The sequence below is a fragment of the Piliocolobus tephrosceles genome, chromosome 1, assembly GCF_002776525.5.
Source record: "Piliocolobus tephrosceles isolate RC106 chromosome 1, ASM277652v3, whole genome shotgun sequence".
NCBI classification, from domain to species: Eukaryota; Metazoa; Chordata; class Mammalia; order Primates; family Cercopithecidae; genus Piliocolobus; species Piliocolobus tephrosceles.
In genome coordinates this window covers 29983727-30007691 of record NC_045434.1, presented here as the reverse complement: position 1 = coordinate 30007691, position 23965 = coordinate 29983727, and the positions used below count along the sequence as shown (strand labels likewise).

The following is a 23965-nucleotide window of genomic DNA, read 5'->3' as shown; positions in this document are numbered from 1 at the left end:
TGTATCATTGCCGCGAAGATGGAGGGGCTTTGTCCATGTACGGTGACCGCAGCACTGGGGAAGCGATCCGCTACCGGAATGAAATGGGTTTGGCTGTGTTGCCCAAAGGGGTCTCGAACTCCTGGCATCAAGCTATCCTCCTGCCTCGGCATCTCAGTGTTGGGATTACAGATGTGAGCCACAGTGTCCGCCCCATTTAGACTCCTATTATGGTTGCAGCTTCCATTGCCAATATTGTAAAAAGTTCTCTTGGTCCAGTTGGCTTGGATTAAATGCTTGTGAATGATATTGGTGATGTAACCATTACTAACGATGGTGCAACCATCCTGAAGTTACTGGAAGTTGAACATCCTGCAGCTAAAGTTCTTTGTGAGCTGGCTGATCTGCAAGACAAAGAAGTTGGAGATGGAACTACATCAGTGGTTGTTATTGCCGCAAAACTCCTAAAAAATGCAGATGAATTAGTCAGACAGAAAATTCATCCCACATCAGTTATTAGTGGCTATCAACTTGCTTGCAAGGAAGCAGTGCGTTATATCAATGAAAACCTAATTGTTAACAGAGACGAACTGGGAAGAGATTGCCTGATTAATGCTGCCAAGACATCCATGTCTTCCAAAATCATTGGAATAAATGGTGATTTCTTTGCTAACATGGTAGTAGATGCTGTACTTGCTATTAAATGCACAGACACAAGAGGCCAGCCACGCTGTCCAGTCAATTCTGTTAATATTTTGAAAACCCATGGGAGAAGTCAAACGGAGAGTATGCTCATCAGTGGCTATGCACTTAACTGTGTGGTGGGATCCCAGGGCATGCCCAAGAGAATCTAAATGCAAAAATTGCCTGCCTTGACTTCAGCCTGCAAAAAACAAAAACAAAGCTTGGTGTACAGGTAGTCATTACAGACTCCGAAAAACTGGACCAAATTAGACAGAGAGAATCAGATATCACCAAGGAAAGAATTCAGAAGATCCTGGCGACTGGTGCCAATTTTATTCTAACCATTGGTGGAATTGATGATATGTGTCTGAAGTATTTTGTGGAGGCTGGTGCTATGGCAGTTAGAAGAGTTTTAAAAAGGGACCTTAAACGCATTACGAAAGCTTCTGGAGCAACTATTCTGTCAACCCTGGCCAATTTAGAAGGTGAAGAAACTTTTGAAGCTGCAATGTTAGGACAGGCAGAAGAAGTGGTACAGGAGAGAATTTGTGATGATGAGCTGATCTTAATCAAAAACACCAAGGCTCATACATCTGCATCGATTATCTTACGTGGGGCAAATGATTTCATGTGTGATGAGATGGAGTGCTCTTTACATGACACACTTTGTGTAGTGAAGAGAGTTTTGGAGTCAAAATCCGTGGTTCCTGGTGGAGGTGCTGTAGAAGCAATCCTTTCCATATACCTTGAAAACTATGCAACCAGCATGGGGTCTCAGGAACAGCTTGCTATTGCAGAGTTTGCAAGATCACTTCTTGTTATTCCCAATACACTAGCAGTTAATGCTGCCCAGGACTCCACAGATCTGGTTGCAAAATTAAGAGTTTTTCATAATGAGGCTCAGGTTAACCCAGAACGTAAAAATCTAAATGGATTGGTCTTGATTTGAGCAATGGTAAACCTCGAGACAACAAACAAGCAGGGGTGTTTGAATCAACCATAGTTAAAGTTAAGAGTTTGAAATTTGTAACAGAAGCTGCAATTACCATTCTTTGAATTGATGATCTCATTAAATTACATCCAGAAAGTAAAGATGATAAACCTGGAAGTTGTGAAGATGCTGTTCACTCTGGAGCCCTTAATGATTGATCTGATGTCTCTTTTATTTATAACAATGTTAAATGCAATTATCTTGTACCTTGAGTTAAGTATTACACACTAAAGTACAACAAGCTGTAAAAAAAATTATATTTAACATTGGTAAGTAGTAGCACATAAATATAAGAACATATTCATGAGAAAAAAATGGGTCTCAGTTGATTGATTGTCAGTAGCAGTGACATGACATGTGCAGCCCTTATAGTGTATATGCACCTTGTTGGAACATTTGAAAAAAAGAATATGGCAAAATTTCTGTCAGTTGTGTATTAAAAATTTGTTCCATCACTTTTTTCTCTAAATTTGCCAGAGCACTTCCAGACTCCTTAGTAGATTGTCAGGGAACACCACTGGTTTGTGTACCTTCGAGGGAAGACCACTGTGTATGCTCTGCTGCTGGAAGAGGGGATCAGGGTCATGAAGGGAATCATGTGGTGGGTGAGGGCAAGGATGGTTCCTAGAATCCGGTGCTTTTTATAAAATAAATATGTTTTTTTGCTGTAGCGCTACTATAGTAACTCTAAAGAAGGTGAGAGCAATACTGTTTACTGCTCTTGGGAATACCTTTAACAACCTTTGTTCTCCCCCTAACACACACATGTTTATTTTTAGTGGGGCTAACCTTGACCTGCTTCTCCTGATCTCATTTACTCTACTGTATTTTTTATTTTTTTCCATAGTGCTTATCATCTTCTAATATGCTACTTTATTTATTGTGTTTATCATTTATTTTCTATCTCCTTCTTCTAAAATGTAAGTATCACCAGGGTAGGGATATTTGCTGATCTTTACACTGATGGAGCAGTTCCTCACACTCTTTAGCATGCAATATTTATTCAATGAATGAATGTACTGAAAGCCAGTTATGTGTAAGCAGTGTCAAATGCATCAACTCATTTTCTTCTCGCTTTGACTTACATGAAGTGGCTAGTATCCCCACGCCTACCAGAAAATGGGGGGTAAAGAAGTTGATGATGGTCATGATGATGATGAGGATAACAACATAAGTTGTCACTTGCTATTTTTCTACTGTGTGCCAGTTGATTTATTAATATCACCTCATGAAATCCTCAAATTAGTCCTGAGTGGTTGGCATTTTGATCCTCATGTTATACAATTGGAAACAATTCTGAAGGGGTAAATAACATGCTCATGATGACATAGCTGGGAAATGATTGAACGAGGACTTGAGTACTCTGCCCCTGTGGTCCCAGCCTCTGGTTTTCTCCATAAGTTGCCTCTTTTAAGAATCTGTTTTAACACCGTTGAACTGGAAAAAAAAAAAAAAAAAAAAAAAAAAAAAAATCTACAGTATGATTAAATTGCCTAATTCTCTGTGGGAATTCGAGATTTTCTTATTCAGATCATTGTTCTATTCTTGCTGCGAATAACTGGTTTAATGTTCAGATGGTTATTCCCAAAACCACAGTGTCTCTTTCCAGAATCTGAAAAGGAAATGAGGTAATCTTCAATACTGTGAATGAATGAAGCCCAAGCTATACAAACCACAGACAGAAAAATTAGCTTTTTCCTTTTTGCTCTCCTTTTTGTTTAAATATGATAAAGTAAAATTTTAAAAATGTTAATGGATCCGGGTTTAAATGATACCTCACTGAAGAAGCTATTCACAAAATTTGGTTGGTCTACTACCTCTACTCAATAAACATTACTGATGTAAAGTCCTATTTCTCTGCACTGAACACATGTACTTTTATTTAAGTAGATAGAGTTTTTCAACCTCAGCACTTGATTGCTATTTTGGGCAAAGAATTCTTCGTTTGTGGCAGGGACTGTAGGGTGTTTAGCAACATTGTAAGATGTTTAGTTACATCCTTGGGTTCTACTCACTAACAGCTAATTAGTTCCCGCCACTCCTGACCTCCTGCACCTAATAATTGGAATGACAAGATTTCATCCCCCAACCTATTTTGGGGATAACTAAGATGAAGGCATGAAACTGTGTCAAAAAGAGATCCCAAGCAGAGTACCAGACCTCAAATTTGTTTTTTAAAAAGGTAATTGCCATTGATTTTGTTCTGCAAAGATGCAGAATTTTAGATACTCACTTCTTAGTTTTGAGACACTTTTTTTTTTTTTTTTGTGCGTGAAAACAGTAAATCTCTTAGAATGGTGCCCTGCACATATTAAGGCCTTGATAAATGCTAGCTATTACAATCATGAAGGGGTGGTGCATGGTGGCTCTGAGGGTAAGTGATATGGTAGATATGACATAGTCCAGGCAGGCAGGGAAAGGTCCACCTTAGGAAATGCTGATCACTGTGGGATGTGAAAAAGAACAGGAATCAGTCAGGTATTTGAAGAGGAACACTGTAGGTTAAAGGTCCTAGTTCTAGCTGCACACTGGAATCATCTGGGGAAGACTTTTCTTTCTCATGGTATTTTCTTAAAATTATACTTTAAGTTCTGGGATACAGGTGCAGAACGTGCAGGTTTGTTACATAGGTATACACTTGCCATGGTGGCTTGCTGCACCAATCAACCTGTCATCTACATTAGGTATTTCTCCTAATGTGTCTGGAATTGATTCCATCCAGTGGGTTCTTGGTCTCACTGACTTCCAGAATGAAGCCGCAGACCTTCATGGCGAGTGTTACAGTTCTTAAAGATGGTGTGTCCAGAGTTTGTTCCTTCAGATGTGTCTGGAGTTTCTTTCTTCCGGTGGGTTCGTGGTCTAGCTTGACTTCAAGAGTGAAGCCGCAGACCTTTGCAGTGAGCAGGTTGCCACTGCTGACTTGGGTGACCAGTTTTTATTCCCTTATTTGGCCCCACCCACGTCCTGCTGATTGGTCCATTTTACAGAGTGCTGATTGGTGCGTTTACAAACTTTTAGCTAGACACAGAGTGCTGATTGGTGTGTTTACAATCCTTTAGCTAGACAGAAAAGTTCTCCAAGTCCCCACCTGACCCAGAAGCCCAGCTGGCTTCACCTCTCAATCCCCCCTCTAAACAGGACATCCCAACTGCTGCTGGGAATTGGGCGGTGACTGCTCTAGCTACTTCCTGTTGGATGGGGGTGAAGAAGGGGCCCTGCAATTGTAGTGTCCACCAGAGGGGAACTCTTTAGGTCAGTGAAAGGGCCAGTGGGTCGGTCCAGGGGTCCTCGGTAGAAATTGTGAGTTGAGCTCATTTGGAGTTCCATTTGTAAGACCATCTGTAGCTTGATGGCCTTGATCCTAGAGGAAACACATTTGACAAGGAGGTTAAAAATACAGGGCCTGAAGGTGAGTAATAGCAAGGTGGATGTCATAGGACCTAGAAAGGTGAGAAGCCATGTTGCCTGACTCCAGAGGTTGGTATAAGAGTTTGAAAAGCGTTGTCTGATTTCAGAAGCCTTTTCCTGCAAATGCTGGGTGGCATCTTGTACTATCCCTGATTGGTTAGAGTAGAAACAATACTCTTTCACTAAGAAGGTGCAGAGTCCTCCTTTCTCAGCAATGAGGAGGTCTAGGCCTCAGCAGTTTTGGAGTCACTGCTGCCAAAGAGTCTCTTTGGGATTGTTAAGTAAGGATAGATTTCATTATTTCTTGCAAATTGTCTGAGAAATCCTTTGAGAGTGTGTGGTAGCGGGATAATGAAGTAGATAAACTGGCTATTCCAGTTCCTGTAGCAGTAGCCATTCCTAACCCTATAAGTAGGGGTATTCGTTGTATGGCTCTGCGCTGATGGACTTGAGCTTTGAGGGGTACTGATAGGGCCTGATCTCCTTGGGCAACGTTAATGTTAGGACTTAGAAAAACTAAGGTGCAGGTGCCTGTCCAGTTAATGGGGAGGCAGATATAAGTTGAAGTTCTACATAAGAAGAATATACCTTGGCTGGGTAGACAGAACTGGTTGTGTATGTTAAAAAGGTGTGTGAGTTTGTTGTTTTCATTTTCCCATACTCCTAGTGTACTTGCCAAGGTAGCTCCAGTGAGCGACTGGAAAGGAGTGTTGGGAGAAAACTGAGTGGCTCCCTGTGTTCTATTTTCCCATTGGAGAAAAAATCGTTTTGTATCTACTAGGAACCATTTGAGAGAGTGATTGAGAGAGGGCATGAGGAGGCATTCAGTAGTGGTGGGGATGCTGCTGCAGGGGGTGTCCAGGGGTGAATGGTCATGTATGGAGTATGTTTGCCATTACAAAACCTGGACTGTTTGTTAAGCAGGGAGGAGGTGATGATTTTTGGAGGCCCTGAGAAGCAGATAAGCCATCTGAATGGAGCTGTTGGGGTGACTCAGAAGTTACTATGATCAGTTGGGGCTTGAAGTTGTAGGGTGTAATTACACTGATGGAGTCTTTTAGCCTGATTTGGACTGGATGGGCATTTTTTGCCCTTCAAAATTGTCCTTCCAATGCCCAGACTTCAGGGTTGATTTCCTCCTCAAGCAGGGGACTACGAATGGGTAACTTTTCCCCCATATTCATGTAGATAATAGCTCCAGCTTTGGCTAATATATCCCTCCCTAATAAGGGTGTGGGACTTTCAGGTGTAACAAGAAAGACATGTGAAAAGAGCAAAGTCTCCCAATTACAACTGAGAAGGTGGGAGAAATACGTGGTTACAGGCTTTCCCAGGATTCCTTGCATAGTAGCAGACCTTAAGGACAGTCGTCTGTGACAGGAGAAGGCCGTGCCAGTGTCTAGGAGGAAGTCGATTTCCTGGCCCTCAACGGTTAAACATACCTGGGGCTCAGTGAGGGTGATGACATGAACTGGTGCTTGCCCCAGGCATCCTCAGTCCTGTCGTTCGATCATATGGTTGTGGGCTTCTGGCCCAGAGAACCTTTGCACTCTGGGGCAGTGCGTCTTCCAGTGATTGCCTCAGCACAGCAGACATAGACGAGGAAGCATCTTGTTTCTCACTGGACAATCTTTTTTAAAGTGTTCTTGTAAACCACACTGATAACAGGCCCTACCAGGTGATTAGCCTGCTCCATTTTCTGTCCTCTCTGAACCACCAAGGTTTGCTTGTCTGAGGGCCATGACTAAGGCTGCGGCCTTTCTCTCATCTCACTTTTCCTTTTGGGCCTGTTCCTCTTAGACCCTATTACAGAACACCGAGGTTGCCAGGTTTAATAATGTCTCCAGATTTGTTCAGGGATCAGGGCTCACTTTTGGAGCTTTCTCCTGATATCTGTGGCTGATTGGGTGATAAACTTTTAGGATCAATTGACCCTCAAGGGAGTTGGGTGGCAGGGGAGTATATTTTCTTAAGGCCTCCTGTAGCCACTCGAGGAAGGCAGAAGGATTTTCTTCCTTTCCCTGAGTTTTATGGTGGACATCATTGAATAATAACGGGCTTTTTCCTAATTCTCCTTTGTTCTCCTAGAACACAAGTCAGCAGATGTTTACGACTCCAGTCCCCATGATCCCAGTGGGGATCCATACTGGGGATGGCTTGCTTACTGGTAGGGAATTTGTCCCTTTCTTCAGCTGTCATTCTATCATTTACTTGACTAAGATACCGGCTATCTCCAAACTCTCAGGCTGCTGCTAAAGCTGCATTCTTTTCATTAAAGGCCAGGATTTAATCTAAGAATAGTAATGACAATTCTCCAAGTGAGGTAGAAGGTTCGCCCTAGACCCTGTAGGACATCTGTATACCTATCAGGATCATCTGAAAACTTCCCCAGGTCTGCCTTGATCTGCTTTAAATCAGAGAGGGAGAAGGGGATATGTACCCAGGTTGGGCTGAATTCCCCTCCTCCTATAGCTTGAAGGGGACATAACTGATAGCCTGGGGTTTTTTGTGGTCCCCTGGAGATTTCTTTGCTTGTTTGCTTCTGGGTGGGGGAGATTAGAGGAGGCTCATCATTAACAGGAAGGGGAGCTATAGGGAGGCTAGGATATGGGGGTAAGCTGAGAGGTCCTCTTGTGGAATGTAAATTGCAAGCTTTGCATAGTTGTGTATTTTCCTTCAATGAAAAGAAAGCTTGGACATAAGATATTTCACTCCATTTGCCTTCCCTCTTACAGAAAAGGTCAAGCTGCAGGACAGTATTTTAATGTATACTTCCCTCAGGTGGCCATTTTTCCCCATCAGAGAGAGAATATTGGGGCCAGGTTGTATTGAAAAAAAAATAAGCCACTTCTTTTTCAGGGTTTGTGGGTCGAATTGGTCCCAGTTGCTTAGGATGCATTTCAAGGGTGAGCCTGTTGATGCTTGAGTGTTTCCCATGTGCAAGACAAAACCACTCACTGTTTTGGTCTGTTTTTCCCCCCACCCAAGAACTTGTAATGGTCCCTGGACCCTGCTGTTCAGAATAGTTGCGCTAACTGAAGCAGCAGCGGAAACACTAGTTTTCCTCCTAGACCACAAAGAGGACTGAGGAAAGTCAGATTTAGTGGCCCTTACTGATACATTCTTGAAAACCTGCACCCTTGCCTTTCCTCTTAGACCACAAAGAGAACCAAGAAATGTCAGATTTAGTGGCCCTTACTGACGCATTCTTGAAAACTTGTTAGAGTCCTAAGCCTTTTCTCCTGTTAGTATTGGGACCTTACACTTTTCCTATAAAGATGATATACCTCAAAATGGAGTAGAGGGCCATACCCTGAGGGAGGGAAGGGATCTCCAGGGTGGGAAGAGTGATGCCTTTTGTCCTCACTTCTCATCATATGAATGGGAAAGATATCCCTCCCAATTTTGAAGTCTGTAATTTCTGAGGCTCCCCATATCCTAACTTCAGGAATAGCCTTTGTTAGGCCTCCTAGTCTGAGGAGGAATCCTAAAATTCCAGATAAGATAGTCCCCTGTCCCAGTGAGGCTTTGGGCAATAATTATGTCTTTCTGATTGGTGAGCCCAGGTGCCTAAAGAAGGGAACAGAGTCCTGAAATTTATACTAGAAATCATTCCTATAGGATAAACTAGAAGAGCACCAGGGACAGGGTGTGGTTTTTAGAAACATGACTAGCCTTGGAGAAGAGAGATAGGAGGAAGTTTATCTGACAGGCATTAGGACCCAGGAGGCAAAGGTCAGGATAGATAGGATAGATGGGCTAGTCTTGCTTGGGTGACGTAACTTCGAGAGTTCTGCTCATGGCTGCAGGGTGAACCAACTTGTTGTTAGGACCCTGGAGCTGTATGGCTTTCCTCTCTGTCGACCCTCAGCTCAGCCCAGAAGCACAGGGAAAGTGGAAGCTGTTTCCAGACAAACGAACACTCCCAACTCTGAAGAGTCAGGGGTTGTTAGAGAGCCCTTTCCCAGAAAACCTGAAACCGTGTCTTTAGTCTGGTGGCTGCACTAGTCACTTTTAACTGGCCAACAGGTGCCTGGTATTTAGCTCCCGAATTCTAAGGAAAAATGGGACAGAATAGCAAGTGAAAGTGGTCCAGTGGTACTCACTGCATGGTGACATTCTGGATGAACCCCCAAGATGTGTCTGGAGTTGGTTCCTGCTGGTGGGTTTGTGGTCTCGCTGACTTCAAGAATGGAACCACGGAACTTTGCAGTGAGTGTTACAACTCTTAAAGATGGCATGAACCCAAAGAGTGAGTGGTAGCAAAGTTAATTGTGAAGAGCGAAAGAACAAAGTTTCTACGGTGTGGAAGGGGACCTGAGTGAGTTGCCACTGCTGAATGGGAGTGTCCAACTTTTATTCCCTTATTTGTCCCCTCCCATGTTCCATTTTTGTCCTATCAGAGTGCCTTTTTTCAGTCCTCCCTGCAATTGTCTACTTTTAGGATCCTGCTGATTGGTGCGTTTTACAGAGCATTGATTGGTGCATTTTACAGAGCACTGATTGGTGCATTTTACAATCCCCTTGCTAGCTACAGAGTGCTGATTGGTGCATTTTACAGTCCTAGCTACAGAGTGCTGATTGGTGCATTTTACAATACTCTTGTAAGACAGAGAAGTTCCCCAAGTCCCCACTCGACCCAGCAAGTCCAGCTGGCTTCACCTCTCAATCTGAGATGCTGTAGAGACAGGTGTAGGTGAAGGAGGCAGGACCTCATAGGCCACATTAGGGTTTTGTTCCACTGGGGAATTGTTAGACAGTTCTGATGATCTTTTTCCCTGAGTGTCCTCCTAAGCAGGGTCTTATGTTCAGAGGCAGGTTTTCCATGAAGTTAAAGAAGCTTGAACTTCAGGGTCCTTCATGGCATGAGCTTCTTAGAGGGACACTGGCAGTGGGTTCACATGATCTTATGTTATCGCAAAATTTGCAAAAAGAAGTTATTTTTACCCCATAAAACCCCTGACTCTTAACACTACAAATTCTCCTCTGTCAAAAGTCCTTTCTGTTGGTAGGGTTGGAAGTGAGCATTTTTAGGAGTATAATTGGATTGTTTGAAACACAAAGGATAAATGCTTGAGATAATGGATACCCTATTTACCCTGATGTGATTATTATGCACTGTATGTCTGTATCAAAATATCTCATGCAACCCATAAATATATACACTTAATATGTACCCACAAAAATTGAAACTCAAAAATTAAAGAATATATGTGTCCTATAAACACAATAATTTGCATAAATTTGATTTGATACAATTTTCTTTGAAAAGTATACGATGCAGTATAACTATATATGCTGCCTAAAGAATAAATTCCTGACATAAGAGAATGGCGATTTTCTCCTTCAGCCCCGCCCCTGGACTTCCCTCCCCAGTCTCTGATAACCATCCTTCCACTCTCTATCTCCATGAATTCAATTATTTTAACTTTTTGCTCCCATAGATAAGTGAGAACATGCAATGTTTGTCTTTCTGTGCCTGGCTTATTTCACTTCCATCTATCTTGTTGCAAAAGACAGGATTTCATTCTTTTTATGGCCAAATAGTGCTCCATTGTGGATATGTATTAATACCACATTTTCTTTATCCATTCATCTGTTGATAGACACTAGGTGGCTTCCAAATCTTGGCTATCATGAACAATGCTGTAATAAACATGAGGGTGTGGATATCTCTTCAATATACTGATTTTCTTTCTTTTGGGTATATACTAGGACTTGGATTGCTGGAGCATATGGTAGCTCTATTTTTAGTTTTTTGAGGAACTGTTTTCCATAATGTTTTTACTAATTTACATTCCCACCAACAGTGTACAAACGTTCTCTTTTCTCCACATCTTTGCTAGCATTTGTTATTGCCTGTAAAAGACGTAAATCTTAAGCAGTATTACAAATAAGGACTCTATATATGTGTAAACTTGCATATCATGCATACCAATATGCTATGAAAGATCTTAGTGTATTTGATGAATCTTGTCCTGACAAAGTTTGGTGGTTCCATATGAAACATCATACAGATCATACCCCCAAACATTTATTTTACCTAAAACCCAGTTATGTCTTTAACAGAAAGAGGTAAATTTCATCAGAAGTAATGATCAACTCTTAGCTTGTTTGATGATTAAATTAATTAAGAGGAATTAATTATTCAAACATAACTGGAAAATAAATTTCTTGCTGATTTGACATGACATACAAACAAAAAATAATCTAAAACTCACAAAATGCTACTACAATGAGGACATTGATGACAAATCAGTTAATGAATGATCATTTAAAATTACTCACTCTACAAGAAACTTGAAGTGCCCTGAAATTTTGCAGTTGATATATGAAAGACATTTAATAGAATTTCCCCTCATTATAGGACAATGATCCTAAACATTTTACATATCATTAGCAATAATGAATTTTGAAGCAAAAAAAAGCCTTTTGAGACAGACAATAATAAACATATTTCCATAAATTGTGCTAAACACTAAATAATGTTTCCTCTGTAGAAAATGATATTACAAAATTCTTGTTAAAGAGCATCTAGCCAAAAAGTGTAAGAAAATAGTATTATAGAAATGTATTCTAAAAAAAACAACTTCAATAAAAGTTGATATTTTTCTGGATTATGTCATTGTTGTGTTTGTTGGCTTTCTTGTATTTTTTTTTCTTTTTTGCCAAGTGACTTCTTACCTGAGAATGATGCATTCTTTTTTTCTGTTTTTTCTGAGACAGGGTCTCACATTTTTTCCCAGGCTGGAGTGTAGCAGTACCATCATAACTCATTGCAGCCTCAATACCTGGGCTCAGCCTCCCAAGTAGCTGGGGTTAGAGGCACGAGCTGTTATGCCTGGCTTGTTAGCTTTCTTGAACTTATTTTTTTGTGATTTCTTTTTCTAAATATTTAGCCTTATACCTGATTTTATATTGACAATTTTATATTCTTTTTTCTTAAAATTGTGTAATTAAAATAGCAACTTGTATAAACTTGACTACTGCCCTGCCTGATATGACATTTAGATCCCCTTGAACAGTTAGTGGTATAATAGTGATGTGGTGTTCCCATTTGCCTATATTTGTTGTAGAATGGGAGAGACTGAAGAATATCGAACACAGTTTTCTTACACTTTAAAGCAATATAATTAGTTTAATTGTAATGCAATCCTGATTGGATAACAAAATACATGCAACATAGTTTCAACTCCCTTAAGAAGTATTTTTGTTGATTTTTAAAATTACAAAGGTAGTTCAAATTATTTAAAAATTATAATACAGAAGTAACATAGCAAAAATACCATCCAGTTTCCCAGAGGAAACCATTGCTTATTATTTGGTGTGAGTTTTTTTCTTCACACTTTTTCTATGCATATACAAATTTATATCTGTGATATATAAATGTGTATATATATATATATATATACACCCCTACATATATGTACAAGTATGTCCATTTACAGTTAAAAAATTAACTTATAACAAAAACAAGATGATAAAATACTTACTTTTTTCTTTTTCTTTGAACAATATGTTATGAACTCCTTTCCACATCAGTACATATATATATATGTACCTATTCTTCTTAAAAAATGCAAAATATAGATCTAGTATAATTAAATTAATCCCCTATAGATAGACATTTAGGATATTTTTATTCTTTTCTTATTATAAACAATGCTAAACCGAAATCCATAAAAATATCTTTGTACACATTTATGAGTGTTTCTGGATCTCAGATTCCTAGGAATTAAATTTCTGTATCAAAGGCTTTGGGTTTAAAAATGTCTGTTATTTATTACCAAATTATCCTTCAAAAAATGGTTGGCTTTCACATGGTCACAAAATTTATGATTAAGGCCAGATTGAGTTATGTGGTTGTCCCCAACAGACTAAGAAAGTGGCACCAGTGTGTGGCAGGGTTTTCTAAGCCCAGCACTAGCACCTTTCCCCTTTTCCATCAGGGGTTCAGCTTAGGATCATCCCTGGTGGGCAGCTCCCAAGTTGTGAAGGAGAGTAGGAGAACTCAGACTGTCTTGGACCTGTGGAGGCTCTGTGGGTGGCGTTGGTCTCTGCTGCTTCTGGTTCTCAGTTCTTGAACATCTTAGCTGAATCATCAAGGCCTCAAGGAAGTACAGTTCAGCATTCTTCATCTCCATATGTAGTATATCCATCTGATAAGCCTTTCCTTAATAGTCGTCTATGACACTCCCCAAATAAGACTATACTTGTCTATCTAAAAAGCAACAGCAGAGATATATTTTCTGCTCTTAAGAATCTTCAAAGTAAGATTTGATGCTTGGAACTTGAAAGGATTCCAGAAGAAGAAAGTGTGAAAACCTTGTCTAGAGAAACAATTGAATCCAAGAAAGTACTGGATGAAGATATACAGGAAAGTGAGAATTCAAAGAATGAAGAATTAAAGCACAATCAAGAATTGATATCTCAGTTGATAACTGCAGAAAATAAATGTAATCTTTTAGAAAAGCAATTGGAATACATGTGAAATATGATAAAGCATGCAGAAATGGAGAAGACATCTGTCTTAGAGTAACAGGTTTCCCTAGAAAGAGAATGGCAACACAATCAAAGACATGTTTGCAGCCAACTTGAAAAATTGGATCTTTTTGAATGGGAGTATAACAAACTTTCCACAGTGCAGGCCCTTGCAGAAAGAAAAATGTAAGAGTTGGAAGCAAAACTCTCTGAAGAAGAACAGGAAAGGAAACACATACAAACTAAGGCAGCTAAGTTACGACTGGTCTAGAAACAAATAGCCCTATCATTGAAGATAAGGCAAATCCACATTTTCCCAGTGCAAGAAGAATTTTTATAAAAGTCAAAACCACAAGAAAAACTAAGTTCTAGGAACTATTTTGGTGAACCAGTGCATTATAGATTATGCTTGGGTGATGTGCCGTTTGTAGCTGGAAAGTCCACAAGTCTTAGCTATGCTGTGGCAGCCAGTGTTCAGCTTGTCTTGCATTGCGTCTAATGAAGAAACACAGTAAAGCTTTGTGCAATGATTGGTCATTAGTGTTCCCTTGGCAAAGTAAGTATCTTCATGAGTGTTAAAAGTAAGAAGTTGTCAGTAATACCTCCCTCCTCTGACAGCATTAATGAGGAGTTGTCAGAAGTCTCACAGAGTTTACAGATGAATTTGGACACAGGAGCTGTAATCATCAGCAGCTTGCAAAACTTACCCAGGAGTTGCCAACTGTTGAACTGAAAGACAATTTAGTATGTGAATTGGAGGCATTAGTGGAAAGGATGGAGGCAAAAGGCAACCAAATAACTAAAGTTTGAAAATACCAAACTGAGTTGGAGAAACAAGGTAGAGAAGTAGAAGAAGGAATTAAAAGCTACTAAAAAGACTCTGGATGAAGAAGGAAAGAGCAACAGCCATTCTTCTGGACCACAACTAAGAAGGCATATAGTATGAGTGCAACATGAACTGTACACACATTGTTATCATGTTGATGTGAATCATAATTTCAACTAGATGAAGCCATGTTAACCTTTTATAAATTTGCTGCTGAAGTCAATAAAGCAATTTTTTAAAAAAAGAAAGCACTGAAACTTTCTTTAACAGCCTGTTTGTTGCGGGAAGTCAGGGACCCTGAACTGAGGGACCGGCTGGAGCCACGGCAGAGGAACATAAATTGTCAAGATTTCATGGACATTTATCAGTTCCCAAATAATACTTTTATAATTTCTTATGCCTGTCTTATTTTAATCTCTTAATCCTGTTATCTTCATAAGCTGAGGATGTATGTCACCTCAGGACCACTGTGATAATTGTGTTAACTGTACAAATTGATTGTAAAACATGTGTGTTTGAACAATATGAAATCAGTGCACCTTGAAAAAGAACAGAATAACAGCGATTTTCAGGGAACAAGGGAAGACAACCATAAGGTCTGACTGACTGCGGGGTCAGGCAAAATAGAGCCATATTTTTCTTCTTGCAGACAGCCTATAAATGGACTTGCAAGTAGGGAAGATATTGCTAAATTATTTTCCTAGCAAGGAATATTAATAATTAATACCCTGGGGAAGGAATGCATTCCTGGGGGGAGGTCTATAAACGGCTGCTCTGGGAGCGTCTGTCTTATGCGGTTGAGATAAGGATTGACTGAAATATGCCCTTGTCTCCTGCAGTACCCTCAGGCTTATTAGAATGGGGAAAAAACTCCATCCTGGTAAATTTGTGATCACACTGGTTCTCTGCTCTCGAACCTTGTTTTCTGTTGTTTAAGATGTTAACAATACATGCACAGCTGAACATAGACCCTTATCGGTACTTCTGATTTTGCCCTTGTCCTGTTTCCTCAGAAGCATGTGATCTTTGTTCTGCCTTTTGCCCTTTGAAGCATATGATCTTTGTGACCTACTCCCTGTTCGTACACCTCCTACCCTTTTAAAATCCTTCATAAAAACTTGCTGGTTTTGTGACTCAGGTGGGCATCACGGTCATACTGATATGTGATGTCACCCCCAGAGGCCCAGCTGTAAAATTCCTCTTTGTACTCTTTCTCTTTATTTCTCAGCCAGCTGACACTTATGGAAAATAGAACCTATGTTGAAATATTGGGGGTGGGTTCCCCTGATACCTGTTAACAAAGGCTTTCTTTGTTATAAACTCTCAAAATTGCTTTTCTAAATAGAACATGAATGTATTGATACTAAGACAAAACTAGTAATTTAGTATTTAACTTATTTGCCATTCTCATGCTTACATAGAAATTAAGCCCAAGAAGACTGAATTTCCTCATGGTATATGAGAAGATACTCCAAGAGTGCTAATGGACATGTTTGCCACATATTAGAGGAATTCCTTTATATGGCCCTCTTAGAACTGATCAAGATAGAGTTCTAGGATTGTATCCAGATATCCAGCATGAATTGTCATGGCTACCTAGCCACTAGGCATGTCAAATCTTTCTATAGTTAGAGCTTTTAATTTAGGATCCTTAAATAGATTTTGGAGTATTTGTGAATCTCCAGAAATTATATGTAAACTTTTGCTTTTGGGGCCAGTTTTCTGATGAGTAGGTTTGTACCTTAATCAAATTCACAACAGTGAGTCTGTAGATCCAAGGAAAGTGAGAATCAGTCCTCTGGTCACATGGTAAATATGTATCTCAACCATCCTTTTAACAATTAAACTTTTGTTATCTATTTGTTTGGAAAAGAAAGTGGTACCTATGCATTCTTTTTTTTTGAGATGGAGTCTTGCTCTGTCACCCAGGCTAGAGTGCAGTGGTACGATCTTGGCTCACTGCAACCTCTGCCTTCCAGGTTCAAGCGATTCTCCTGTCTCAGCCTCCTGAGTAGCTGGGGTTACAGGCACATGCCACCATGCCCAACTAATTTTTGTATTTTTAGTAGAGATGGTGTTTCACCATGTTGGCCATTCTGGTCTTGAAGTCCTGACTTCAGATGATCCTCCCACCTATAAGTTGTTGGTCATACTCATGAAGAAGGGTGGTTCATTGATGTGTGACAAAAGGGCAGAAAGGTGGGGTTGCTACAGCAGAGTTCTGCTGCTTCTCTGTCATCCCAAGCAATTCTGCTTTGGTCCAAATTTGTAGACTCACTCAGCAGATCAAAACGCCTGCAGTCATCTGGACCCACCTATTTTAAAAGGCAGTTTAACAAACATCTGGTGTTATTCAAGCATGCTTTTAAGGGGATTTCACCTCCCACTTCCTCCTTCACAAGAAGTTATCAAATTATTCCTTGTAACCACATTCAGTAAGCTGCACGAGATGAGTTCTAGTATACATAATTTTCTTCATCTCTCTATCTTTCCAGGACTGTTGCCCCATGGTTAGTTTGGCTAACCCCTTCACTTTCTCTGCCCATTTTCCATCACAGGGCTATTCAGGCACCTCATCTCAGCAGCCCACCTGAAATGCTCCCTTTGCCTATCAGCAATGCATAGTGTAGGTATGTGTTGCCTCGCACCTTTTCTTGAAGCCTCGTTCTTGCTCACATGATGACTTTAATAATTTATGTGGGTTATTACTTCCCTTCCACCCCCTAATTTCTCACAAATGGGTTCCTTGCCTACCCAGTGAGTCCTGCCCTGAAGTTTCTTTTCCACAAAGGGCCCCTCAGTTTAGCTTCTTGTTTAAGTTCTTCTCTATTTCTTTGGACATCTTCCTGTTTCTGTCACTTGCAGCACCATAGCTAAGTCTGCTATCCCCAGCTATCCACCTTTTGTAATTCAACAGTAAAAGCCAAGGTCATAAAAGCAACAAGCTGGTTGGATCTTCACAGCTAGTCTCAGGATTTCTAGCTCTCTTTGGTAAATATAGATCAAGCATGGTAAGTGGAATTAACCATATCCCTTTTGAAGGCAGTCCTTGTTCTTCAAAATTGTCATATTTATTTTAACAACATGCTTAGCTATTGCAACTCCCATGTAGTGGGAGGAAATGTTTGAAAGACTTTTCTGCCACAGTCAGCAGTGACTTGTCAGACAAACAACTTCTGAGGTGCAACTTTGGTCCTGACAGCTCTCATTCCATTAGGCACAATCCAGGAGAATGGGAAGCCAGGAGATTTCAGAGAAAAGGTATCTGTTTCATGGGCATATATTCTTCACCTGTCAATAGACACTTTTAAAAAAGCCTCCAAACAAAGGAGATAGATATAGTTCTCTCTCCAAGGGTAGAATCTGAACTGAGTCTGTGTTATAAGCTAGCTAGTTGGAATGGGGAGAGGCCAAGGGTAATGACTGGCAGTATGGCTGCTGGCCTGTGTGGCCATCATAGCCAGGGTGGACAATATGATAATAGATATTGACCTTATGGTCATATAATCTGATCAATGTCCTTAGATCAACAAGCTTCTCACTATGTTTTGTATAAAATACTGGTGTACAGAGAACGAGATGTTGACTTCTTAATCCTTTGAGCCCAGGCAGGACCTGGAGCATCAGGGAGCATGTGGGCTGCTCACCTTTGGCCTCAAGTAGTCTCTCCCATTTGCCCCAAAGTGCAGTACAAATAACATCACTTTCTCTATGTGTCCTGAAATGGAAAGATTGGAAACACTATCTTAGCAGACCTGCCCTTAAAGGCCAGTGGTTTAAGAAAATATAAGGTTTAGGATAGATAGAGCATCCGAAGAAGGAAGCATGAAGGAAAATAAATGTGAGAAGGAAACATGGAGGAAAATAATCCCGGAAAAGTGTAATCCAATATGCTGAAATATGTGAAAATAGTAAGGAGAGGAAGGAGAATGCCATTGGATGGCCAAGGAAATCAGCAGATGTAGTTGTTTTTTTTTTTTCCAACTGGTAAAAAGAAAGTCCTTGAATTTTCCTTTTTTCTGTTTTTTTTTTTTAATTTAAAACTCTTAGACTCTGACTCTTTGACTAGCATTTGTTTATGCTTGTTTAACAAAGCATAAACTGTGTTTAACAAAGCATAACAAAGAACTGTGTTTTAAAATCTTTTTATTCCAAACACCTAACACAGGGTCTATCACATACAAGTATTTAATGATCAAATGTTTGTTGAAATGACCAGGCATGAAGTGATTGCAAAAGAAGAAACTCATTCATTCATTCATTCAACTCAACAAACATTTTCTAGTTACTACTATGGGCTAGGCTTTGGACATTCAAATGAGTCAGAAATACCACAGTTTTCAAGGAATTCATAGTTTAGAAGAGAAGGCATATTGATAATACATTATTACATATGGCATAACAGAGGCTGCACAAGATAAAGTTAAGTACTAAGAAGGGATGATCAATTTTATCCTGGAGAGTGGTTAGGAAACCAGAGGAATACTTTGAGTTTATTTTTAAAGGTTGATTGAAATGTAATATACATGTATAGTAAATGTACCGCTTACTAAAATTTGACAAGTTGAACGTACCATGTAAGCCAGGTGCCTAGAAAGATCCCTTATTTTTCTTCCTAGTTACTGTCCACCAAAAGTAAGACCTACCTGACTTTAAACAGCATATAGCAGTGATGCCTGCAACTAGTGCCTTATATAGCAGGAATGGCACAATATGTATACTTTTCCGTCTGGCTTCTTTCAACAAACATTATGTCTGTGACATTCATCTATATTATTAGATACGAGTAAAGATCAATCTCATTGTATGATATTCCATTGTCAGAATATGCACACATTCATTCCTCCATTTATCTACCTACTGTTTGGTGGACATTTTTAGTCTCTGACTGTTACAAATAGTTCTGCTATGAAATTCTAGTACATGTGCTTTAATGAATGTATGTATGCATTTTTGTTGAATGTACACCCAAGAGTGCAATTGTTTGTTCTTATGGTATATTAAGATGTATAGATACTTCCAAATAGTTTTCCAAAGTGGTTGTGCTTACATTCTCAGTCGCAGTCTATGAGAATTCTGGTTGCTCCATTTCCTTGCAAACAATATTTTTTCTTTTCATTTTAGCAATTCTCATGGCACCATATTGTAGTTTAGCAGACTTTTGAAAGATGCATTGTATTTTATTAGGCAAATGGGGTAATAGAGCGAGTCCTGGGGAGGATCAAAAAAATAAGAAAGGGGGAGCATGTAGGAGTCCTCAGCAGCTCTCCTTGGAGGCACTAGGGGAGAATCTATTTCCTTGTGTTTTTCTAGCTTCAAGAGGCTGCCCAAATTCCTTGGTTCCTGACCCTATATCATTCCAACTTCCTTCCATCATCACGTCACCTTTTCTGACTCTGACTCTCCTACTTTTCTCCTGTAAGGACTCTTGTGATTACATTGGGTCCATCTGGCTAATCCAGGATAACCTCCATCTGAAAAGCCTTAACTTAATCATGTTTGCAGATTTCTTTATTATGCAAGTTACATAGTTACAGGTTCTGGGGATTAGAACATGAACATCTTTTGGAGACCCTTTTTTAGTCTACCATGATCATGTTGTAGCCTCACCTTATCTATACCATAGTGTGTGTTATTCTTATTTATGTGGGCCAGGTGCTAACCAGAGTGGTGTGATGGAAGAGGCTGGGTACGGTGGATCCTGCCTGTAATCCCAGCACTTTGGGAGGCTGAGGTGGGCAGATCACCTGAGGTTGGCAGTTTGAGACCAGCCTGACCAACAAGGAGAAACCCCTTCTCTACTAAAAATACAAAAATTAGCTGGGCGTGGTGGTTTATGCCTGTAATCCCAGCTACTCGGGAGGCTGAGGCAGGAGAATTGCTTGAACCCAGGAAGCGGAGGTTGCAGTGAGCTGAGTGAGATTGCACCATTGCACTCCAGCCGCAACAAGAGCAAAACTCTGTCTCAACAACAACAAAAAATGCTGGTATGGAGTTAGCACACCAGGGAGTCCCAGAGCTGCTTCAGAGCTATGAAGCCTTGGACAAATCATTTAAATTCTCTTGGTTCTCACTTTGTAGTTTGTGAAATGAGGCTATTGGACTAGGTCGGGGAAGGCAAATTCTTGCTGGGCACACTGTCAACCTTCTTCCCTCCCACACCCATGGCAGAGATTACTACTTCTTCAAGGCTCTTTCTCTTGTGATCTTGTGTCCCAGCCTAACCTTCCAAACAGCCACTACCAGATGGCATGAGATAATACTGAGATGAAATCTACTTTCTCTCTCCAAAAAAGATCATCTATGAGGCCTACATCTTAAGCTGTTAAAACAACATAGACTCCTAAAACTCAACTAACTTATCATGGATCATCGAATGCCCAAAGTCAATTGACTTCCTTTCTTTTCTGTGTTTTCTTCCCCAAGTTTTCTCTAACCTATTAACTTGGCTCATCAGTATTTTATATATCTTTGCTTCTCCTCTGAAGGGAGCAGTTAGGAACAAAAAGAGAAATAATAGGCTGAATGGGTCCCCAGCTGTCTTATCATCAATCCGGTAGAAATAAGAGTTGCCTACACAGAAACCCTGCACTGCCACCACAACCATGGCAATACATGTACTTACACTTACACTTGTAACTACACTTACATTTAAAAGCCCATGTCACTTTCTCACACACACATTGATTTCTACATAGAACTTGTCTTTTCCTAATATACGGAGAACACAGCAACAAATTATACTGTTGATTGCCAGACTCATGAGCTAGAAAGAACTCTCTCAAAAGTAATTGACAACCAGGCATGACCAGGCATGTGAAACATCTCTCTGAGGGTGAGTGTGAAACATTAACATTACAGACATATAGCTTGGATCATGAGAAAAGCTATGAGACAGGATGTGAACTCACTTCTACTGGAAGGAGTAAAATGCAAAGAATACTCAGGGGACTTAAGTTGAGCACAAGAATCAAAGTCAGGTACTAGACCAAAAAACCAGAATAGTCAAATGATCACACTGTCTTGTGATACATGGTTTCTGGAATGCATTACGAAAAATGAAAGAGCACTTTTCTATTAAGATAGCTGTCTCTTATCAGATTCTACCTAGGTTTGCTGTAACCTGATGCTTTCAACTCTATTTGTGGTTTATAAGATTTTCCAAAGAAGAGACACTTTTTCTTCTTAATCTAATACCCCTTCACATCAAAATGGAATTTTGAGTTGCTTCATTTTATAACCACAGGACAGAGAAGATGCCTCTTCTGAGATCTGAGTTCCTCACTGGAAATTCTTGGTAGAGACAAAGATGTGTGGTGTCCTGGAATGGGTTGCCTTCCCTGAAAAGCCAGAACATCCCTCCCCCACATTTAAATGATTACCCTCACATAGGCCTGCCTTATTTTTCTCACAAAATGTGTCAATATCTGAAATTATTTTATTGATCTGTTTACCTTGGGAATGGCAGCCCTGTAAATGATGAATTGGGGATGCGGATCTATGTGGCAGGCTTGTTTTCTTTGGCCAGCATAGTGGCCATAGATCAATTTTGAGTTGAATGTCTTTAGACAAGCAGAAACTCTCCTGCTCAACATAATCACCATTCCCTGTATTCTCACCCTTGACTACTTCACACATGTGAGTCCTCTGCATAGCTCAGCAAGGCATTTGAGTATGGGAAGTGTGGCTTCCCTGTAGTAGGCCTCCTGCCCTGGAATATAACTGCATGGCAGTGGGACCTCATCTGTACCCCAGCATGCATAACGGAAGGGATTCGACAAATATGTGTTCACTGGTGTATAAAATGAGAGGTTTTATTTCTGGCTTCTTCTAACTTGTTGTACGTCAAAGAGGGGGCGTTCTGCACTTTTCATACTTTCACTTTCTCACCTGTGGGAGGTTTGAGTGGTACAATGTACATGGAGTTGAGAGGGAAATGGGTGGAGACCCTGTTAAGATTCTTTTGGAGACACCCCTCCAGAGTCAGCACTCTCTAGACAGTGAGAAACTCCCTTCTAGCCAGGCTTTTGCAAAGAACTGAGATGCTTCCTTAGATGGGAACAAAGGTTCACAAGTGTTATTGTTGTAAGTCTCCTCTCTGTGAGAAATGAGATAATGACGAGTCAGCCAGTATGGTGGACAAGATAATGCTCCCCCACCCCACAAAGATGTTCACATGCAAATTCCCCAGCCTGTGACTTTGTTACCTTATATAGCAAAAGGGACTTTGCAGATGTGATTAAGTTAGAGTCCTTGAGATGGGGAGATTATTCCAGATTATCCACCAGGTCAGCCCAATATCATCACAAGGATCCTTATGGGGGAAAGAGGAAGGCAGAAGAGTCTGAGTCAGAAAGAGTTATGTGATGACAAAAGCAGAGGTAAGAATAATGCTATTGTTGGTGGGGGAGCATGAGCCAAGGGATGTCTGTGACCGCTAGAAGCTGGAAAGGCTGGGAACAGATTATCTCCCGGAGCCTCCAGCAGGAATGCAACTCCAACTATGCATAGGTGTTAGCCCAGTGAGACCTGTGTGGGACTTCTGACCTTCAAAACCATTAAGATAATAAACTTGTGCTGATCTAAGGCATTAAGTTTGTGGTAATTTATTATAGCAGCAACAGGAAGTTAATACAGTGAGTCAGTATTTATTGAGCATCATTTGTGAGCCAGGAACTGCATAATGTTCTCAGAATAAAAGATAGATATGGTCTTCAAATGTAATTTTGTAGGGAGGGTAACCTTTTTTTTAAAAACTTTTAAATTCTACTTTTCCAAACTTTTTTTATTTTTTATTTTTTGCATTTCAGTAACTTTATTGAAAGGTATATCCCTTAGTACTAAAACATAATGGTAGTTGGTTAGTTTACCTCTGCCGACTCAAAATTAACAATGATATATTCAAAATGTTGAAATTTATCAGTCTTTTGGGAAAACTAAAAAGTTATGCATAAACAGGATATTGGCCTGAGATTTCCTTTTTTTGTTGTATCTCTGCCAGGTTTTGGTATCAGGATGATACTGGCCTCATAAGATAAATTAGGGAGGAGTCCCTCCTTTTCAAGTTTTTAGAATAGTTTCGGTAGGAATGGTGCCAGCTCTTCTTTGTATATCTGGTAGAATTCAGCTGTGAATCCATCTTGTCCTGGGCTTTTTTGGGTTGGTAGGCTATTTATTACCACCTCAATTTCAGAGCTTATTATTGGTCTGTTCAGGGATTCAATTTCTTCCTGGTTCAGTTTTGGGAAGGTCTATGTGTCCAGGAATTTATCTGTTTCTTCTAGATTTTCTAGTTTATGTGCACAGAGATATTTATAATATTCTCTGATGGTTGTTTGTATTTCGGTGGGGTCAGTGGTAGTATTCCCCTTATCATTTCTGATTGTGCTTATTTGAATCTTCTCTCTTTTCTAATTTATTAGTCTAGCTAGCAGTCTTATTTTATTAATTTTTTTTTTTTTTAAAAACCACCTCCTAGATTTGTTGACCGTTTGAATTTTTTTGTATGTGTGTGTCTCGACCTCCTTCAATTCAGCCCTGATTTTGGTTATTTCTTGTCTTCTTCTAGCTTTGGGATTTGTTTGCTCTTGTTTTTC

At 40.1% G+C, this 23965-nt stretch overlaps 2 pseudogenes across 1 annotated transcript; both read left to right on the top strand.

Moving 5' to 3' along the window:
* The first annotated feature begins 209 nt into the window (after window positions 1-209).
* On the top strand, window positions 210-1844 carry LOC111539347 (annotated as a pseudogene). Its single transcript, XR_002730643.1, has one exon. The product of XR_002730643.1 is annotated as a T-complex protein 1 subunit alpha pseudogene (transcript).
* Window positions 1845-3998: 2154 nt separating this feature from the next.
* LOC111539258 lies at window positions 3999-14489 on the top strand (annotated as a pseudogene).
* Window positions 14490-23965: the final 9476 nt, after the last annotated feature.